Raw genomic sequence first — 23501 nt, 5'->3', positions numbered from 1 at the left:
AAATAAAATAGTTGCTTTAAGCTGCTAAGTTTTGGGGTTAGTTTTTTGGCTTCCCTGGTAGCTCAGCTGGTAAAGAATCCGCCTGCAATGCAGGAGACCCCAGTTCAATTCCTGGGTCAGGAAGATACCTGGAGAAGGGATAGGCTACCCACTCTAGTATTCTTGGGCTCCCCTGGTGGCTCAGCTGGTAAAGAATCTGCCTGCAATGCAGGAGACCTGGGTTCAATCCCTGGTTTGGGAAGATCCCCTGGAGAAGGGAGAGGCTACTCACTCCAGTATTCTGGCCTAGAGAATTCCATGGACTGTGTAGTCATGGGGTCACAAAGAGTCAGACATGACTGAGCGACTTTCAACTTCACTTTCAGGTCAAACTTTGAATAAAGCAAAGATATTAAAAACATTTTGTCGAGTATTCAGGGGATTTAATTAATATGGCAACAGTTTATAAAATTATTTGGCGACACTGAAGGAGAAAACAGAAATGATATGTCTGTGATTTCAGCTGTGTGGTAGAAAGTTATCTGATAGAATGTGTGATACATAGACTCTAAAATGTTATACTTTATGAAAGATCACCAAATTGAATCGTAATGTAAAGCCTTGCAGAACATATTTTACCACTGTAGCAGTTACTCTTTATATTATGTTAGTTCTGGCAACCAGTGAGTTTATTTATTATGGTCTGAGATTAAGTATCATATAACATTCTTGCTGAAAATATTTTATTTCCTCTAATAGTTTCACCAATGACTCAGATAAATATAATATAATTTGTGGAGATAATAATTTATATTTGGTTCTTATTCCTATAAGATATAGAAAAGAATAGACAAGATCCCTCCAGTCCTACTCCAAGAAGAGAAGCAAGCTTTTGTTTTTATTGTTCCAAGATTTGAAGTAGAAATGCCAGCAACTCCATTCAGGATCTCAACTTCTTCTATCTGGAGTAGGATGTGTGTGTGTGTGTGTGTGTGTGTTTTAGTTGCTCTGTCGTGTCTGACTCTGTGACTCCATGGACTTCAGTCTGCTATGCTCCTCTGTCCATGGAATTCTCCAGGCCAGAATACTGGAGTGGGTAGCCGTTCGCTTCTCCAGGGGATCTTCCTGACCTAGGAATTGAACCCCAGTCTCCTGTACTGCAGGCAGATTCTTTACTGTCTGAACCACCAGGGAAGCCAGGGGGAGTCTAAGGAGATTATAATGGATATGGGCCCACCTGGGGTGGAAGAGTAAATATGGAGTTTTTACTGAGACCGAGAAGGAAGGGTTTTCCTATGCTAGATCTTCATGGTACAAAGTAGAACAAAAAATGCTTTCCGTCCTCAAGCAGGCTTATGGGTCCTGGATACTGCAGATCCAGAAGTCAATGATTATAATAACTATGATAAGTGATTGACAGCATATAGAGAAAATACTCTAAGTGAGCGTGTGTGTGTGTGTGTGTGTGTGTATGTCATGAAAAAGAGGAAAAGACAAGATGATACACAAACAAGTTGAAATGGAGCCACCTAAGGCTGGAAGGCAGAGGCTAAGTTTTGATGCTTTTGATGCATTTCCTATTTATGTTTTTCTTTTGTATTTTAGTATCATTTAGAAGGTGACTAATCTATTTCTGAAATTTCTTGTAAACAATTTAAAAACCATTTTCAGATTTCATCTGTAATGTCAGAAATACTAGGACTCCTTTTTTTTATACCCTCCATAACATTCTCTTTACCCTTTATATCACTTTGCCACTGGTATTGTCTAAATCAATTATTATCTTCCTTAAGAAGACAATTGACATTTTTAATTGTTCATTACTACATTCCCATTGTATGGCACAGTTTCTGGCTTTGTGTCTAGCACATAAATACAAAACAAATATTTGTTCACTGACATAATACTAAAATTGTATCTACCTCAATAATCCCAATACTTCCAGATCATTTTTATATCATATATTTATCTTGTCTATCCTGTCATATTTTTTATGATTTCTTTGTGAAGAACTGACATTTTTGTAAGTTGATTATGTTCCAAAAATTACTGGAGTTATTTAAATTCCACACCAACTTCTCCTTCTGAATGTTCCCTTCTCACCCTTTTAAATGATCACTTTTATCTTCTCCTCTTTATTATTTAGGAATCACTAAAGTGAGTCGTCAGTTTATAAGATACCTAAAGATTTATTTTTTGAGTTTTCCTGTAACATTTTAGTCATCACTGTTCTAAGTGGTCTCTTTCAGCATGGCTCCAAGCAGTAGGGACAACTTGAGATTCGAGTCTTAGATCACCTGCTCTCTCTTTAGACTTTTGGAGACATCACTCCACTGTCTTTGGTAGTCCGAAGCACTCTTCAATTTGGTTTCCTGGTAGGAAGCTGTTTACTGTTCTGCTTTTGAAGTTTAGAGAATTCTTTTTTATTAGGACATATCCCAGTATTGACTTCAGCTTGTTCTTTTAACACTAGACATTTTCTAATTTTTCCATTTCTCACTTTGGTTATTTTTAATTTCAGAATTTTATATTATAATGTTAATTATCAATTTTGCTCTACTATTCAGGAGTTTTCTTTGCATATTTTAAGGCTGGACTGCAATGGTATAATATCCATATTTCTTGTATTAAATATTTGCTATTCTCCACATTTTTCTTGACTATCTCTGTTTTATAAACAGCATGTTTATATGTGGCTATGTCCTTTTCTCGGTTTAAAGAGCTTTCTCAGTGAAGTCAGATTACTGTTTCCCAGTTTTCCTCTGCTACTTTGAAAGCTCCTCTGTCCCATCCCCAAGTTAGGACTGATCAATTGTATCTTCTGAGCAAGATTTTCCTCAGGACTCAGTAAGAAGAGGTCACCTTTTAGAAAAATGGAATAAAAATATATGCTTCATGTGTATATGCTTACACATACATTTGTTTTGTCCAATCCCTATAGAGCATTATTTTCCAACTAAATCACTGAATTCTAGTTTCTTCATCAAGAATGTCCCTGGTGTTCCTTATGGTTGGCGAATTCTGAAGCTATAGATAAACACTAATCTTAATTGAAAGTGTTTAGCCTAATTGCTTTTTACCCTTAAGCAGGACCATAGTTGTTCTTTGTTATTTCCTTCAGTGACTATATACTGAGTACTTACTATAAGTCAGGCACTGCGCCATGCACTGAGAGTATACAAACACAAGTCACGTGGTTACTGCACTTATGTGACTATCTCATGTGGGAAATAGCTATGTTATATGAATATAAGCCAAATTATAAAATATCAGGAACTATGGAAGCCCCAGCAATGTGATGGTGGTGGCTAATCAGAGGAAAGTGCTTATAGGAATTGAACCCAGAGATACTTCTTAAAGGACGGGGAGCGTCAGTGAGTATCAGGGACAGGGATGGAAGAAGCATGGAGGAGAAAGGCACAAGCAAGTGCACAGAAGTAAGGGCCAGCCTAGGGGGCGGGGTGTGTGTGTGTGTGTGTGTGTTTGCGTGCGCTCCCATACGGTTTACTTTGGCTGGAATTTGACTAGTCCAATAAGGAGTGAAAGAAGCCCAGAGGGACTGGGAAGAACAGGTCCTGTATAGTCCTGCATGCCTTATAAAGGGACTTGGATTTTATACTAAAGGTGAGCGATTTTTAATTTTTCAATAACGTTCCCCTTTGAGAATCTGTTGACAGCACTGGAACTCCTCAGAATAGCAGGGAGAGAGTTACACATGTTCATAGATTAAAGGGCTTCCACTCAAAGACAGTTTATATCTTCTGCTCAAAATGCAAGCAAATGACAAAATATTAAAAGAACTCAATAGATGATAAAAAGTTATTTTGTGTGTGCATTTAAAATAAAGAATAAAATGAAAACTCTAAACAACAATAACATTGTGTGGGGAGGGATTGTGAAAGATGACATGATCGGTTGGGGGCAGAGATAAAAATACTGTTAAATTTTCCTAAAAACTACAGTAAGTACTCATGTCAACATTTTAGTTGAAGTCACCAAAAAGAATAAAAATGCTATCTACAGCTTTAAAAACCATCATAGAAAAAAGAAAACATAAAAATGGACATATACACATTGCTATATTTAAAACAGATAACCAACAAGGGCCTACTGTATAGCACAGGGAACTCTGCTCAAGGTTATGTGGTGGCCTGGAGGGGAGGGGAGTTTGGGGGAGAATGGACACATGTGTGTGTACGGCTGAGTCGCTTTGCTGTTCACCTGAAACTATCACAGCATTGTTTGTTAATCAGCGGTACCCCAATAAAAAATAAAACAGTTAAACAGTGTTTATCAAACGGAAGATAAGTAGGGAAGGAATCTAAGAAAAACTTTGAATAAACAGAAACCACAGAATAGGATTGTAACAAAACCATAATATAGTAGTAGCCATAATAAATACAATTGGGCTAATTTTACCAGGCGAATTTTTATCACATTGAATAACAAGAATAAAAATTTTAGCCACATTCTGCTTATAAGGGACACCCAAATTAAATAACTAATCCCCTAAGTCAAAACTACACAGAAATGCGTGAGGAAATACATACCATTCAAAAAAAGTTAATCTGGCCGAATTAATATTGGGCAAAATAAAGTAAGGCAAAAAGCATTTAAGAGAATAAAGCAAGCAATAATACATAAGAATAATAAGGTAAAAGAGAAGGTTAAAAAATATGAGGTACTGATGGAGTAGTAGGTCACTTGGGAAAAGATGGGGTCAGTGGTATACATGATGAATTTTAAGATTCTTGGAAAAAGAGTGCAGGTGGTTGAGAATGGGTGTAACCTAATTGTTGGCAGGTCTCTCTTGTGGTTAGGAAACTTGGGGTAAAAAGGCGGGGGGGGGGCGTGCATTTTCACTTGTGTCCATCCGTTTTCAGAAAGGCTCCCTAGACCTCCCTGGTGGTGCAGAGAATAGGAACTTGCCAGTCCATGCAGGGGCAGGGGTGTGATCTCTGGCCCCGGAGGGTGCCGCATGCCGCGGGGCAGCTAAGCCCACGTGCCCCAACTACTGCACCTGTGTTCTTGAGCCTGAGTGCCGCAGCTACCAAGCCCGCAGTGCTGCAAACACTGAAGCCCCAGCGTCAAGAGCCCATGCTGCTCAGCGAGAGAAGCCCCTGCAATGAGGAGCCGTTCACACAGCAAAGAGTGGCTCCCGCTAGCCCACAACCAGAGAAAGCCCATGCAAAGCAGCGAAGACCCAGCGCAGTCAAAAACAAACAACTACATTAAATAAATACAATTATATTATATATATACATATCAGCTCACTTTGAAGGTTTCCCAAGTTATTCTGGCAGGCTTGAAAGTAGTATTTCATATGCTCCCAGGACCATTCTGCCAGCTGCATTAACTGAACTTGTGGTCAACTGTTCAAGCCTAAGTTCCTAATCTTAGTACTGGACCAACTACCTACTCTCAGTACCATGTGATTCATATCTTTCTTTATGGGTTTGCTGAGGAACGGTATTTACACAATCAGCAAGAGAAGGCTGATTACCCAATGAAAGTTTACTGCATGTGTTTTGACAAAACTACAAAACATCAACCAAGATTGTTCTTGTCAGTGAAGGTTCATGTAGTAAAGATCTTTTCTTGCATTAAAGAGACTTTTCTATTTTATATTCCACTCTCTTTCTCTTGCCATAGAATACATGGTTGTCAGTGGTCTATATCCCTTCTAGAGAAGGCAGAAATGAAAGGGAGTTAACGGGCTGGTGAGCACATATTAAGGCAGGAAATGAATGTTAGGTTTAAATCTGGGGGGAAATTGAAAGCCTATTCCGTGAAACAACCGCTAGGCATTGTACTCATTGAACAGTTCAAGCCTTAGCTAGGACCTCTCCTCTGAAGGCTAGCACGCATAACTTGGAGCTGGAATCGGCTATTGGACAGATTTCAGGCAATCAGGATAAATCCAGATTGACTTTTCTCATTTGCTACATTGTTTCAGTCCACATGACAGATAGAGTGTCCTGGTTTAAAATGACATCACTGGATTAGGATGACAGCTTCTGGGGTGTTCAAATTTCGATCATACTTTGAAGGTAGAGTCATAAATGATATTCTAATGCTGCAAATGATATATCACAATATATATGACCTCCAACCCATCCATATGCATGCTATGATACTGTCCAATGTTTTAGAAATATCAACTGCTAACTACTGAGCCCTTCCAGTTAAGTTTAGTGGATTGACCACTCTTGTCCATTAGCTCTCCCTCCAAAAACTTCACTAAAATACCAGTGAAGAATCAAAAAAGGATTAACCACAAGGATAAAGACAACATAAGAGAAAACTATGGATGAAAGATTTCAAAAAATGTTTAGACAACAAAATGATGGGGGAGATTTGATGGACTTGGGTAGAAGAAATAGAAATCCAAATGCCTATAGGAGGTGAAGTACCTACAGGAATTGATCTAATTTGCCTTGCAGAATGCCTAGAACAAGACGGAGGTGTGATTAGCAACATGATTGGTTTAGTACCTATATGTCAATTGGTTGAACTTGCCTGCTCCCCTGCACTTCCCTGAGAAGTCACCTTACCACATCCATCCTTCAGGGCAACAGGTGCAGTCTGGAGAAACTAAGCCACAGAACTCTGGATTCAGCGACAACAGATACAGGATAAGGTAGGGGTGACTTGGGGCTAAGAACAGTGGCATTATATAAACATCTACATATTAGGATGCTGGACTAGCACGCTGCTTCTCCTGCTTTGTTAGACAGCCAGGTTTACACCCTCCACCAACCCACACCTAGGCACTTCCTCCAATCAGCTTCTCATTTTCACATCTGAAGGAGTGCCGATAATCACTGGACATTTGAGAAAAGACAACTCAAGAAGCAGAGACAAAAATAAATAGAAAAAAAGAGATGTGGACAAAAACAATCAATGGAACAGAGAACCAAAAGAAAGTCATAGTTTATACCATCAAGGATAGAAAAAATGATTATTTGTTGATGAGACAAAAATGGGATCTTATGAAAAAAGAAAAATCAAACAATTTTTAACCTTGGAAATTAAAAATATGATGAACAAGAACAGGTTTGCTTCAGTTTCTGCTGAAGAGTTGCTGGGAGATCAGAGTCTGCAGGAGGAGCTGCTGCCGGTGGGAGGGTGGGCATGGGCAGTGGCACGGAGTTCGACTGTGAGGCGGAGGAGGAGACACCAGAGGCAGGGAGACTTAGATGCTTGCTGGGGGGACTGTTGAGCTGAGGGGTCACTGACCCAGGGAAGAGTCCGTATGTTCCTCTGTGCTCACCCCTCTCCAGACCACATGCTCCCGCTCCCTTCTAATGAAGGATGTGGTAGCGTAGGTCTCGGAAGTCTGGAAGAAGGTCAGCTCTTTGAGCTGCTGAAACTCTACCTGGACTAGGAACAGAATTCTGACTACAAAAAAATGACTGAGCCTGATGAAGGCTACTTCTGAGAACAATAACATTGTGTGTTGAAAACAGAGACATGTCGAGATTTAAGGGCTTTAAGCCACTTTTAAAATTTTCAATCTTGCACATAAACTTTTATCCTGGCTGTCAATATTGTGGACAGATTCTTGGCTTTTTTGAAGGTGGACCCTAAAATTTGTCTTTCACTGGAGTCTCTTGTTTTTGCTGGCTGCCAGAATAGTTGGAAAAGAATGCAGTGGTTCATCTACTCAAGAAGTAATCCAGATTAGTCAATGTAAATGCATTGCTTCTGACAGAAAACAAAGGAAAAAAATAATTTTGGAAAAAAAGTCAGAACTATGAAATGGAACATACTGCTTATTAAACTTTTTTTTTTTGCTTACCCAAGACTATTATACTTCATATTTCAGAAAGGAAAGAAATATTGAGCCTTGATAAATTGGAAGCTCAGCTTAAAACTTGCAATTTTCTAGTAGTCTTTTCAAAAGCAAAGACATCTGTATCAGTTTTGTGCCTTTTCAATCGGTAAGTAGAAACATGACTCATTAAATTACTGCAACTTCTCTGGCTTGTTATAAAGTATTCAAAAATTAATGATACTGAGTCCTTTTACTGGAGGGAAATAGCTTCTAAAAGACTAGCTGAATATTTTCTCTTGAATGTTGCAAGAAACCAGTTTGGATTACTTCCAGTACAGAGCCCAGACCATCCAAGACAGCAGCTACAATGTTCCTGAGTTGTCAACAATACCAGAGGATTGTTGTCTTGATGAAAGTGAAAGTGAAGCCTTGGAAGGCTTGAGTTTCAGAGAATCAGGTCTCAGCAGTTCTCTCCCCAGCTCAGTGATCAAAGACGTGCTGTCTTTTTCAACTTGAGAGTGGAACAGTCTCTGTACTTTCCATTTTAGAAACCTAATTGCACTGGATCAGACTTTAAAATATACATATAACTTTTAAGTAATAAATAGGAAAGTAGGTAGTTTTTGGTCCAGTCCCTATCTAGGCAGGAATACAAAGCCTGAAACATCTGTTGTCAATAATTATTCGAATCAGATCTGGTCTATTTTCATATTCTAAGCTATCAAATGGGTTGTTGTTGGTTTACTTGTTAAGTTGTGTCCAACTGTTTGTGACTCCATAGACTGTAGCTGTCCATGGGGATTCTCCGGGCAAGAATACTGGAGTGGGTTGCCAATTTCTTCTCCAGGGGATCTTCCTGACCCACATCTCTTACACCTCCTGCACTGGCAGGCAGGTTCTTTACCACTAGCGCTACCTGGGAAGCCCCCCATTAAACGGTTTAGGACCCTACTCCTCAAATGATTGAAAATAATTTAAATGTTGACACTTGCACTTTTTTCTTTGATTTAAATAATTTTTAGCTGTTTTTCCATATGGATAGTATATTCCATCAGTAAGGATACAGGGAGTCAAAAGAGAATCTTTTTTCCCTTGATGAAATATAAAGTAGAAGACTGAAATCTGCTGAGAACTAAAGGATAGAGTCTGAGTGAAGATGAGTTTTGAGGGAAGTACAAGTTCTGAAATATGTTTTGAGGGGAAAGGTGGAGGGGACAAGGACGAGTACTGAGGGTGATCCTGAGGTTCTAGTCAAGGCTGAAAATCATGAATTTAAAGCAGTGTAAAATCAAAGAATGAGGGGATTTTTATCTGGTATTCTCAAATATCAAAATGTAGAAACAAAAAAGGTTAAGGGTTACTGCTCCAGGGTTTGGGTTTTACAGGTTGCTGATGATATTGAACTTTAGATGAACAACCCTGAAGTTCAAGCTCAGTTAGGAAGAAGGGTAGCCCAGGATGGAACTGATAAATCCAAAATGGGGAATCCAGGTGCTGGAGGGTTTGTGGATATTGTTGTGCAGATTTGGTGGGAAGGATAGTATGAGAGAGGTGAAAAAAATTGTTTGCAAAGTATAGACTATGGAACTTCAAAATTTCTGAGTGAACTATCAACATGTGTTCTTTGGAGAAAGGCTGTAGTGCAGAGGAGGAAAGGATAAGGTGAAAGAGGTCTAGGGAGTTTGAAGTTAGGATGCCACCTTTTGTCTACATGAACACTAAAATCTTGTAGAATTATGGCAGAAGTATTGCAGAAAAAGACTGTGATCCAGCTCCAAAAGGCTACATTTAATTAAATGAACTTAACAAGGATGATATATGATAAATAGCCTTAAATGAGGATAGATTTTTGTAGTCAGATGGAAGAGTAAAGGTCAGGAAGAAGAATTAGGGAATCAGGGAAATGTCACCTCCCTGTCTCTTAATATCCACTTTCCTGTGAATATGGGAAACAGAATAGCTTTCAACAGAGAGGCTTACAGGGATACTGAAAGTCATAAGTAATCAAAGTCTGTCTTTCTCTAGCGGGTGGCACTAGTGGTAAAGAACCCGCCTGCCAGTGCTGGAGACATAAGAGACACGGGTTCGATCCCTGGGTCGAGAAGATCCCCTGGAGGAAGACGTGGCAACCCACTCCAGTATTCTTGCCTGGAGAATCCCATGGACAGAGGAGCTGGGCGGGCTACAGGCTATGGCGTCAGAAACAGTCGGATGCGACTAAAGCGGCTTAGCACGCCTTCCTGTAGCATCAGTTTCCATGCATGGTAAACAATGTCATACACCTCAGATTAACAGAAACTCAGATCCATTTTGAAGTAGGATGCCACATTTATGTACATGTTAATGATAAAACAGCAAATGTCAAAGAAAATTTACGCTTATGAAATGCTGCTTTGAGCTAGTCCTCTGGTTATTCAAAGATTCTCTTTTCACTGTCATCTGTGTGGAAAACATTATCATTATCTAAGAGGCAAGGGGAGGGGAAGAGACCCTGAAAGAAGAGAACAGAAGACAAGGCATTCATTACCCACAGAAAGGAGTCTTGCATAGCAGTGAATAAGGTGGGTGTTGGGCTGTTTAACAGAAAGATCAGGGAAAGAAATTTGAAAATAGTAATAGTACAGGGGCCCAGGAAAAGAAAAGAGGAGAAAGTGTGGGACGTTGTAGTTTTTCAGTGATTAAGAAAAATAAGAATGAAGATTGTTCACATGTGTTTGTTCTTAGATATTTTCCATTTTAACTTTTGCACAAGTCATTTTTGTGCAGGCAGTACTGTACTCTGCTTGTCTTAGGCATGTAGTGAGGACTATATGTGAGGAGATTTCAACCAGTTTTAAGACTGCAGATAAATCCAGGGCTTTTTCATGGTGTTAGAATCAGTCCCTTCATCACAACCTTCCTTGTGTCTTATATTTAACTGAAATGGTGACAAGATGACTTGCTTAAGCCCAGTAACTCTTTTCCATCAAGTCAGAGGCTGACAGTGAAGCCCCCAAAACATGACCTTTCTTTTTTAAAAAATTGGCTTTCACGGTGCTTTTCAACCTCTTTAGGACAGACAGCAGGACAGCACATGCAAACTGCTAACAAGTTTCTCAGCAAATGGACCATTAAAGTGCCCGAATATCAGAGCTTTCGGCCTTCTGCTCACAGTGTCTTAAATCATGGATCTTTTGTTGGTATTATTTGCTTTTATCAAGTTATAGCAACTCTGGTATTTTTTTCCTCCATAAGGGTTATTTCATCCTCATGAGAGATCTCTAAAAATGCACGAGTAAAGACACCTCAGAACTCTTCTTCTTTCCCCCTGTTGCCAGAATGATTCTCTTATCTTAAAATTATGCAGCATTTTTCAACCAGAAAGTTTTGTGAAGAATACTTCCTTCCTCAAATGTTACTGGATATTGAATTATAGTCCCTGTTTTCCCTGTCAGTGAATGTGATCACATTATCTTCAGATAAACTAATTTCATGATTTATTAATAGTCATTTCTCAGTAATTTGACCTGGTATGGCTGTAAATGGTGAAATAAAAAATCTTTTTATGGGAAAATTTGGAATTTCAAGAAGCATATTTTTGCCCTAGCTTGAAAGAGCTGCAGTCATTTCCAGGAGGACTAAAGGCAAGTCAGGTGAAAAATATTGTGGGTTTGGAGAAACAGATAAAAGGAAATTTTTTCTAAAAGGGCAAGCAGTGGCCTCAGGAAAGGAAACTTGCTAAGGGTACTAGGTACAGACGGGAAATAATAGAATTGCCAAATTGGGTTTTTGAGGATATCAGGAGGAGACTTAACCTGAATTATTGAGTTTAAATCAGCAAGAAAGGACAGAGTAACACCTGGGGCTGTTATCAGTGGTTTACTAGCCTGAGGGAGCAATAATAAAATAATGCCAACTCTAGGATGAATTGTTTAATTTTTACTTTTAAGAGATACTGTTCTCACTGAAGTACAATAAAGCATCAGGTGACATCTATTAAACAAAACTGGTGTTTTTTCAATCATTTAAATATCAACTGATTTACCAAGTTTTTAAAAAGACTTAAAATTGCCCTAGAAAATTTCACAACTGTATTGAGAAGTGGGGACTTGTTGTAGATACTGAAATATGATGTGACTTAGATAATTTGAAAAGGGAAGTGTGTGACTAAGGACTAGAATGAAGAAAGGCAATAACTAACAATAAAATAATGGAAGTCATATAATAAATATAAGGAAGATATTTAAATGATAGATTGTTTGGGCTTTTATCTAAACAGTAACAGAAAAATACTATACATCCTCAAATAGAAAACTAGCATTGATTTAGGAATCTTAATCAATGATGTCATGTTGGATGGGTGAGGATTATATATAGACAATAGGATGATGGTGGTGGCTATTGCAATTATCTAAGTATTAAGTAAACCTCCCTCACTGGGCAGGTTTTGTGATTACAGCAAAGTAAAGAAGGGATAGGTGTGAGAGGCTGTGGTTGCAGCTGACTGCATTTAAGCCAGACTGATTCCACCACCGGTCTCAGATCTGCTCTTTATGCTGCTGATTATGTCTACACTGGTCTCAGATCTGCTCTGTATGATGCTGGTTAGGTCTGCCAGAGCCTAGCTAGCCTAACTGAGGAGGCTTCTTGGATGAAAACTCGACCAGAGAGAAAAGGGAGTCAATGACTCAGTCTGTAGATATCAGAACCCAAACCAGGCGTTTGTCATCTCTGGGGCATAATGATGCTCAGTACAAACCACTTTTGCCAGTTAGATTTGTCTCCACCATACATCTATATTTTAAAGTAAAAATTGTTTTTTTTTTTAAGTCTCTAAGATGGGAACAAGTAATGCTGCTGTGTTATCCTTTAGCAGAACATAGTACAAAGAGTGGAAAGGGGTATTTTTCCAAAATTCAAACATTTGTTGTTTCTGGGACTTCAGTGCCACTGCTGCAGAATCGGCAGAAATTGTGGGCAAGGCTGGGAAGTGACCCTCCGAGGCTGCATCGCTAACGAGAAGACATGCTTGTATTTAATGAACAAGGCTGAGGAAGAAAACAGAGATAACAGTACAGGTGAAACGTTAAAAAATATGACTTGGTTTAAGTACATGTAAGGTAGCTGGTGGGACTCCCAGAAGTGCTTGGAGGCAAAAGAATTTTACATAGACTTTGTCCTGAATTATGAAATAAGGAGAGGAAAGCAAAGAAGAGGGTGTGAGGTGATATTTGAATTTACTTGGATTATGTGTGGATTATAATGTGATGGATAGATAATGATTTGGACACAAAGAGATGTCCAAATCCTAATTCCCAGAATCTGTGAATGTTACATGCTGACGGGAAAATTAAGGTTGAGAATGCAATTAAGATTGCTAATCAGCTAATGTAGAAAATTATTCTGGATTATCCAGGTGGGCTTAGTGTAATCTAAAGGGTCATCAAGGAAGAAGGAGACAGAAAAAAAGAGCATCAGAGAAATGGCAACATAAAACAGATTCAATTAGCTTTGAAGTTAGAAGGGGACCTTGAGCTAAGGAATGTAGGTAGCTTGTAGAAGATGGAAAAGGTCAAGAACTGAATTCTTCCCTTGAACCTGAAAGTGAAAGAGGAGAGTGAAAAAGTTGGCTTAAAGCTCAACATTCAGAAAACTAAGATCATGGCATCTGGTCCCATCACTTCATGACAGAAAGATGGAGAAACAGTGAAAACAGTGGCAGATTTTATTTTTTTAGGCTCCAGAATCACTGCAGATGGTGATTGCAGCCATGAAATTAAAAGACGTTTACTCCTTGGAAGGAAAGTTATGACCAACCTAGACAGCATATTAAAAAGCAGAGACATTACTTTGTCAACAAAGGTCCATCTAGTCAAGGCTATGGTTTTTCCAGTGGTCATGTATGGATATGAGAGTTGGACTACAAAGAAAGCTGAGTGTGGAAGAATTGATGCTTTTGAACTGTGGTGTTGGAGAAGACTCTTGAGAGTCCCTTGGACTGCAAAGAGATCCAACCAGTCAATCCTAAAGGAGATCAGTCCTGGGTGTTCATTGGAAGGACTGATGCTGAAGCTGAAACTCTAATACTTTGGCCACCTGATGCGAAGAGCTGACTCATTGGAAAAGACCTTGATGCTGGGAAAGATTGAGGGCAGGAGGAGAAGGGGATGATAGAGGATGAGATGGTTGGATGGCATCACCGACTCAACGGGCATGAGTTTGGGTAAACTCCGGGAATTGGTGCTGGACAGGGAGGCCTGGAGTGCTGCAGTCCATGGGGTGGCAAAGAGTCAGACACAACTGAGCAACTGAACTGAACTGAACTGAAGGAATGCAGCCCTGCTGGCACCATTTCAGACTTCTGTCCTCTAAAACTAAGATAATAAATTGATGTTGTTTTAGGCCCTAAGTTTTCAATACTTTGTTAAAACAATAGGAAATTAATACAATTGTGAATTTATAGGAGTTGATGTGATTGATCAGAGAATGAAAAGAGCAAAACAAACATATGAATCTTTTTTTAAAGTCAATTGGGATAGCAATGTATCCAGAGATGCCAAAAATAATTGGCAATGGGAGATATTTTTGGATAGAAGATAATGAGATTCAATTGATTTATGTGAGTTTGAGGTAGTAGAATGCTATAAAAACATAAATATCCAGATGAAAAGACAGATTTGAATTTGGAAATCAGTAATATAGAGAAGTTGTAAGAATATATGATTAATCTAGTATCAATCTAGAGGGGTATGATGGGGTGGGAGATGGGAGGGAGGTTGAAAATGGAGGAGATATATGTATACCTATGGCTGATTCATGTTGAGGTTTGACAGAAAACAACACAACTCTGTAAAGCAATTATACTTCAATAAAAAACTAAAAATAAAAGAATATAAGATTAATCTAAAGAGCATTTTAGGCAAATATGTGGCTCAATTTTAGAGATTTTCAGATATAGAGATAGATTAAAAATATGAAAAATAAAATAATAGAGCAATTAGAGAAATGGAAGGGGAATCAATGAGGGATTGGGTGAGGTTTTTTTTTTTTTTAATTGGAGAATAGATCCTTTCTTATGGACCATAAAGTAGACTGAGCACTAAGAAAATTGATTCTTTTGAATTATGGTGCTGAAGACACTTGAGAATCCCTTGGTCTGCAGGGAGACCAAACCAGTCAGTCCTAAAGATCTGCAAGAGATCAAACCAGTCAACCTTGAATATTCATTGGAAGGACTCATGCAGAAGTTCCAGTACTCTGGCCACCTGATGCCAAGAGCCAACTCATTGGAAAAGACCCCGATGTTGGGAAAGATTGAAGGCAAATGGAGAAGAGGGTGGCAGAGGATGAGATGGTTGGATGGTATCACCTACTCAATGGACATGAGTTTGAGAAAGCTCTAGGAGTTGGTGATGGACAGGGAAGCCTGGCATGCTGCAGTCCATGGGGTTGCAAAAAGTTGGACACGACTGAGTGACTGAACTGACTGATGTGGCATCTTTAAGTTCTTTCCTCTCTATTTTCTTATTTATTTTTTTCCCTCTGGAATTTCTATCAGATGGAAATTTATACTTTGATCTTCAGTCTTTGCATCTTGTAACTTCTATTTTTATAGAGTTTGGGTAAGAGTTTGTATAAGTACATAAAATTATTTTGTTAATTTAAAAAGTTATATAATTAAAATATTGTAAAAATAATTTATTGATGGACATTTAGATTTCCAATTTTCATTGCCACAACAAAGAAATCATTCTACTCTGTACATTTTGATGCTCATCTGTGAATATTTCTCTTGAATTGTTTCTTGAGTCAATGGAAACGTACAATTTTATTTTGATAGAGTGTCATCTTATTTTCCAAAATGGTTTCTTCAATTTATACTCCCAGTAAAAGTGTACAAAAGTACTATTTCTTGTATATTGTCAGGGCACGATATCATCACTGTGATTCTTGTCAAACTTATGAAAAACAATTCCTTTTAATTTGCATTTTCTTATAACTAATCAGGTTGAACAGCTTTCTATATATATTTATGTAGACATTCGCAACTATCCTTTGTGACTTGTTTCTTTATATCCCACCCATTATTTTTATGTTTCTTTTTTTTTAAGTTGACTTTAGGAACTCTGTGTATATTCTGGTTAATAATCTTTCTCAGTAATACAAGGTAAAAATTTTTTTTTCCCACAACTTTCCTGAAATTTTAACATTATTTATAATTTATTTTGTTTTAGGGAGACTTTAGTTTATATGAAATAAAACCTGTTGGTCTTTTAATTTGGCTTTTGTGTTTGACTTAGAAAATATCCTTACCGATATTAACTTGTATTTTCTCTATGACTTTTGTAATATTAATTAAATTGACCTGGAATTTATACAGGCACACAGGCCTATTCTATTTTTCAAAGATGCATATCCAGTTGTTAAAATACTGGTAATGAAATAGTCCATATTTTAATTTTTACTTGAAATGCTATATTCACCACAAACTAAATTAAAACCGATATGTAGGTCTATTTACAGATGCTCTTTGTGACATATTTTAACTTCTGTCTTTCATGTCCTTCTTCATTAATTAAAAAAAGTTATAGCTATATATTTCATAGGATTCCTACTTTATTCTTTTTATGAACTTTAGAATTAGTTCTTGGTTAATTTCTTTTGTCATTGGTTGAGGTGATATTTAAACATAGATTTATTTGCTCCTCATGATACATGATGTATCTCTTCCTTTTCCAGATCTTTCAAGTCTTCAGTAAACTTCCATAGTTTTATTCCTCACTCTTTGGGGTTTTTTAGCTTTTCATTATCATCCTTGATTGTTTTTATGTTCAAATTTTCTGATTTTTCTTCAGAAATATTTGATAATTTAAGACTATCATTTGAAATTTATCATTTAAAATTAACATTTGATAATTAAAAGTAAATCTACTTGAAATTTATTAGATTCAAATGTGAACAGTGTATTTCTTATAATTTACAATCTCTTCAGTATTGTAGGCTTCCCTTGTGGTTCAGCTGGTAAAGCATCTGCCTGCAATGCGGGAGATCTGGGTTCAATCCCTGGTTTGGGAAGATCTCCTGGAGAAGGGAAAGGCTACCCACTCCAGTATTCTGGCCTGGAGAATTCCATGGACTGTATAGTCCATTGGGTCACAAAGTGTCAGACACGACTGAATGACTTTCACTTCACTTCTTCAGTATTATTTTATTTATGTTTATATTTCTTTTTTTATAAGGTTTACCATTGCATTTTAAATTTTACTATTACTGCCTCAAAGAATCAGTTCTTGATGTCAATCCTGTTATTGTCTTTAAATAAATTATTTATAATTTTTTGTTTACTTTTTATGATTGTTTTAAGCTTATTTTTATTATTTAAAGTAATGAAAGTTCTGAAATTCATACTTCTGTTACAGTTTTGTTTGACTGTTATATAATTTGATACATGTTTTATTGTTAAATTGTAAGGATGTATTCAAGTTTTTCAATTAGAAATGTAAAATTTACTCTTAATATTAATTAATTTAAACATGGGCTATTTAAATTAAATTAACATTATTTTATTCATTCACTGACTACTTGAAGGTCTACCATATGAAAAGTATAGTAAGCCCCTACATAAAAATGAGTTCCATTTCAAAAGCATGTTTGTAAGTCCAATTTGTTCATAAGTCCAACAAAGTTAGCCTAGGTATATAACGGACACAATTGGCTGTATATTACTGTATTGTAATAGATTTATAATACTTTTCACACAAATAAACATAAAAAAACAAACATAAAAATAAAGAAAACACTTTTAATCTTTCAGTATAGTACTTTGTAAAATACAGTGGTACAGTACAATAGCTGGCATACAGGACTGGCATCTAGTAAAAGGCAAGAAAAGTTACTGACTAGAGAAGTGAGAGGAGGTGGGACATGGTAGAGCTGAAGAAATGTCAGCAATAGGAGACAGAGGGCAAGCTGCAATTTCACTCATGTCTGATATTGATGGAATGAATACTTGCATCTTTGAGTTTGCAACTTGAAGGTTTGTATGTAGGGGACTTACAGTATTGAAATATAAAACTATGTGATATTTATAATAAATGAACACATTTGAAAGGCAAAAATATATGTATATATCTCAATGTGATCTAAAATTTCATTTCTCCAGTTACTAAGGGAGTTTACCACCCTACATGTAATTTTAACTTATTTGGAAAAATACATGTTTTTATTCTTTTTCCTTAATCCTCTGTAAGAGAGGAATCTTTTCCTTATTGAGTCTCCAAATTTTCCTAATAGTTATGATTTTGACTCTTTGTATTGTAGGCTGCAATTTTTTCATTTTATTTTGTTTTCACATTTTGAACTATTTCTTTTTAGTGCAATTTCTATAACATTTTAAATTGAGCTATACTTTAACTACAGTGAAATGCACAGATTTAAAGAGTATTATTAGATGAACTGGCAAATATGTAAATCCATGTGACCAACATTCTAATCATTGTAGAGTTAAATTACATCACCAAAGAAAGTTCCTTTCTATTCCTTTCCAGTTGATCCCCTCTCCCTTGCTTCCTGCTGAACACTATTGTTCTGATTCCTAGCATCATAGGTTAGATTTCTTTGCTGTAGAAATTCATTGAATAGAATTTTACTATATCTACTCTGATTATATCTACTCTGAAAGATTTGTCTGATCTGTTCACTCAACATGTATCTATGAAATTCTGTTTTTGGGTATATCGGCAGTTTGCTTCCTTTTATTACCAAACAGTATTTTATTGAATAAATATACCAAAATTTGACTATCCATTTGGATTATTTTCTAGTTTCTGGTTACTATGAATGATTGGCTTCATTTATGGCCATACCACCCTGAATGCACCTGATCTCGACTCTGATAATTTTTTGTTTGAGGTTCTTAGAAGACATATTGGAATTGAATTAATGCAAAGAGAATTTTAATCACTCGTTAGAACAAGCTCTGAAATTGAAAAGATGAAGGAATTAGTAGAGAAACACATCACAACAGCTATTTTAATTATTGATACAACCCATATGGACAAGAAGGTAGAGAAAAACATGGTCAAGAAAAAGAGACAACTGGAAAACACAAAGACTTAAATTGAAATTTTTGAGATAAAAATACAGTATCTGAGATGAAAAATAAAATAGATTATAATATAGGCTAACTGTGTGTTTTCTCCGCAAATTCATACATCTGAATCTTAATGCTAAATGTAATGATATTTGGAGGTGGGTCCCTCAGAAGATGATTAAGTCATGAGAGTGAAACCCTTATGAAAAAGGATTAGTTTCCTTAGAAAAGAGATCCCAGAGTGCTCCTATGCCCTGGTTACCACATCAGGGCCATCTATGAATTAGGAAGTGGGCCGTCAGTAGACAAATATTCCAGTGTCTTGATCTTGGACTTCCTAGCCTCTAAAACTAGGAGAAATAAATATCTTGTTGTTTAAGCCAATCATCTATGGTATTTTTACTAAATAGCAGCCTGAGAAGACTAAGACAGATAATATTCATATTAAATCAGACACAGAAGAAAAACAATCAGTGAACCTGAACACAGAGCTATAGAAATTATACAAAATTATGCACAGACACACACACAAAAAGAAATGAACAGAGCATCATTGACCTATGGAATAATATCAGACAGTCTAATGTACATGCAATTATAGCCTCAAAAGGAGAAAAGAAAGACAGGGGATGAGAGAAAAAAATTGAAATAATAACTGACAATTTTTCCAAGTTTGTGAAAGACTACAAATCTGCAGACTCAAGAATCTCAACAAACTCCAAACAAGATAAACGTATATGCGCTCAGCATGGCCAACTCTTTTGCGACCCCAGTGGGCCGTAGCCTGCCAGGTTCCTCCATGGGGTTTTCCCAGGCAAGAATACTGGAGTAAGTCACCATTTCCTCCTCCAGGGGATCTTCTCGACCCAGTGATTGAACTCGCAGCCTCTTGTGTCTCCTTCTTTGGCAGGCAGATTCTTCATCACTAGGTCACCTGGGAAACCTTTAAGAAAACGACACTAATCCAATTACTGAAAACTAGGTAAGGAGAAAATCTCAAAAGCAGTTAGAGGAAATCAAGAGAGAGGATGTCATTGTGGTAAAATTTAGATGAATATAACATTTCTGATTGGTGGCATTTAATTGGCTTAAAACTTTAAATATAGATAATAATAAAAGTAAAAAATAATAACCCTCACTTTTTAAGACATGTCCCATTATTCTCTCATAAAATCATCATTAAATGACCAAGGGAATATAATATAGTAAAAAATATGGATCAACAATGAAACTTGGGAAAGAATGTGGTTCTTGTTTCAAAGATTTGAGAAGTCTGCAGGCCACAGAAAAGATGAGAATATACAGAGAAGCCATGTCACCCCATAATTTACTGCATATAAGACTGTAGCCTATCTTAGAAAGAACTGAAAAAATTATTACCGTTACCTAAGTTTGAATGGCATGTGCTGGATAAAAGTGTGGGTTGCAGAGCAGTTAGTAAGAAGTATAACTTGGTCCTAATTAAACATACCACCAGAAATTTTCTGGATGCCAGAGTTTATGCAGGGGAAGGAACCTGCTGTATGGATTATTCTCATATAACACTTTTAACTAAACCAGGGAGACAGCTGAGGCTAGTGCCCAGTGGGAGCTGTCAAACTAGTGAGAACAATTTCATGAAAAGTACTGGGACTACTCCATAATTACAGTGGAGAAACTCTTCAGCAAAGAAGAGACAATCCATGCTATGACTGCATCCAACTATAATGTCCTTTATCACTAATTTTCCAAAGTAAAATGACAATAAACCTATGTTTTTCTTTTCTTGCTTTTATGATTTGCACAGGGACCTGTTCAATTTCTTACAATTCATCTCAACCTCAACATTATTCAAACATAAGCTTCCCTTTCTAGGGTTAGGTAAACCAAAACGTACTGATACATTGAAAACTATACACTTTAAATTGAGACTATTATGAGGAAGCAAAACAAATGCCCCCATATAAAGTAAACATACTCATAAGAAAGGGAAACTTTGAGAAATCTATCATTTATAAATGATAAAGTTTTAAAGTTCTTAAAGTTCAAGAAAACTAGAGTAAGGAGTCATTAAAGATGCAAGAAGTATATTTGGAGATTAAAAATATGACTGCAGGATTTTGAAAATGCAATCAAAGGAAAAAACTGTGTATTGGATTATACAGAATACTGACAATGTATTAGTATTTTTACCCTCCTAAATTAAATAGGGGCTTCCCTAGAGGCTCAGATGGTAAAGAATCTGCCTGCAATGGGGGAGACTGGGGTTTGATCCTTGGGTTGGGAAGATCCCCTGGAGGAGGGCATGGCAACTCACTCCAGTGTTCTTGCCTGGAGAATCACCTTGAAGAGAGGAGCCTGGCAGGCTCTAGTCCATGGGGTTGCAAAGAGTTGAACACAACTGAGCGATTAAGCACAAATTAAATAGAAAATACTGCAACGATAAATGGAACAGGTACTACGTGAAAACACAAATGACTAAATTTATAGTTCTTTTAGAACTATAGAAAAGAAATGCCAGTTCTTTTCTATGGGTATGCTGCAACCAGATGTCTCAAGACAGTGTATCACTGTTTCTTTATGTTAGTGATTATTGGTACACAAAAACTTCCCAAACTGAAATTCATAGTGAAAAAGAACAATAAAAAAAACAGGCAGACATTCAAGACTGTGAAACAACTTCAAAAAATATAACATACTTGTAATTGGAAAAGCAGAAGGAGAAAAAGAAAACAAAGCAGGAGAAATATTTAAAGTAATCAACTTGGAGAATTTTTCAAAATTAATGACAATCACCCTATAGATCCAAGAAATTTATAGAATACAGAGCAGGATACATATTAAAAATCCACATTTAGGCATATCATATTCAAACCTCAGAAAATCAAAAGAAAATGTTGAAAATATCCAAGAAGAAGAGGTGGGAGAATCTTACTATACAGCAATAAGTATAAGAATTATGGCTGACTTCTTGTCAGAAACACAACACAAAACTCCACAGTGATGGTAGTTTGTAATGGCCAAAGCCAGGACAATTTGAGGAAAAAAATAAATAAATAACTATTACATTATAACCCAAGCTATGAAATGTCCATGAGCCATATGGATATAAATAAATCAACAAAGACAAGAGAAGAATAGGTAAATTTTTCAAGCAGAAGATTCTAAGTAACTATGCTCTGTCCTCAAGGAGTTGGGACATAATCCTCCACTTCTTAAGTGTGATCTGTCATAGTGACTGCCAAAGAAAATGATATGGAAATGGGAGAAAAAAAAAAGAGTAACTTTACAGTGGAAAAATCTGACACAGACTACCTCAGCTGAGGGGGTCAAGGTTAACATCGACAGTGATAAGACATGTTGATTGTTTGTACCACTGATATGATGAGGTGAGAATGGGACTTGACCTGTGTAGTCTTTCTCCTAAAAACCTATAACCTCAGCCCAATCATTAGAAAAATTGAAATCGAGAGACGTTTTACAAAATGTCTGACCAGTACTCCTCAAAACTGTCAGTCATGAAAAAATAGGAAAACTTAAGAAATATCAGTCATGATGAACTTAAGTGAATGTAACAACTAAACATAATTGGCATTTTGGATAGAATCCTGCAACAAAAAATACATTAGTTAAAAACTAAGGAAATATGAATAAAATATAAAGTTTAGTTAATAATAATAATCATTATTAGTTCATTGTGACAAATGTTCCTAATAATGTATGATGCTATTAATAGTGAAAACAGGGTATGGGTATATGGACACTCTCTTTACTACTGTCTCAATTTTTCTGTATATCTAAAACTATTATAAACTACAATTAGAAAAAAAAATCTGTTCTGGGAATACATTTTTCTCCCCTCCCCCCAGTAAAATGTTTTCTTTGATTTTAATTCTATCCTGTATGTCATTCATACAGTAGCTTAACACAGAAAAGCCACCAAGGTGGACTCTTACTAATGTGACGTGTGACTGAATATGCCTGAGAGGAAAAGATCAATGGGAGAAAGAATGCCCTTGTGATATTACAGTCAGAGACCTTGTTGAAAACCACAAAATTCTTAGAAAGTTTCCCTATGGACAGAGCACAGAGAACTTCATGAACCTGAATTGCTGGGGATGGGGTCCTGAGTTTACCCTTATTTTGGCAAGTACAAAGGTGATTCTGACTTACACTAGAGATAATGAATCCCTGCTTTATTCTGTGATGTGACACTGGACACATAATATATACTGCTTTAGAATCTTTAATCTCTAACCCTCAGATATAGTCATTTAATCCAAGGTTGCTATTCAGTTTAACTGAACCATGACCAGCTCATATTTCACTAACTTTTCTTATAGATTTGTATAAAAGACCTTGCCTAGATCCACAAACCACCCTACAAAGAGCTTACGATCCGTAAATTTCCCTTACGCGGATGCCTGGTGTATAGAGATGAACAAGACAGACATGTTTCTCATCCTGACAGAGGTTTAGTATGGTGGGAAAGACAAATATTAAACAAATAATTATGCAGACAACGAATCAATTATAAAGGTGATAATATTATGAATGAAGAACTAAGGCTGTAACAGGGAATTCTGTCCAATGTTTGTGTTTCTGTGTGGAAAGTGGTATTAGAGAAGGATTTCATATAAATAATGCTGAATTTGAGGCCTGAAGGGCAAAGTAAGTTAGCTAGGTTAACCTGTC

General features: G+C 36.8%; 1 pseudogene; it reads left to right on the top strand.

Moving 5' to 3' along the window:
- The first annotated feature begins 6370 nt into the window (after positions 1–6370).
- LOC145545632 (cyclin-G2 pseudogene) lies at positions 6371–8272 on the top strand (annotated as a pseudogene).
- Positions 8273–23501: the final 15229 nt, after the last annotated feature.

The sequence above is a fragment of the Giraffa tippelskirchi genome, chromosome 4 (genome assembly GCF_054371585.1).
Source record: "Giraffa tippelskirchi isolate mGirTip1 chromosome 4, T2T-mGirTip1v1.2.pri, whole genome shotgun sequence".
Lineage (NCBI taxonomy): Eukaryota > Metazoa > Chordata > Mammalia > Artiodactyla > Giraffidae > Giraffa > Giraffa tippelskirchi.
The sequence above is the reverse complement of the archived record's forward strand: the minus strand, read 5'-3'. Positions and strand labels throughout refer to the sequence as shown.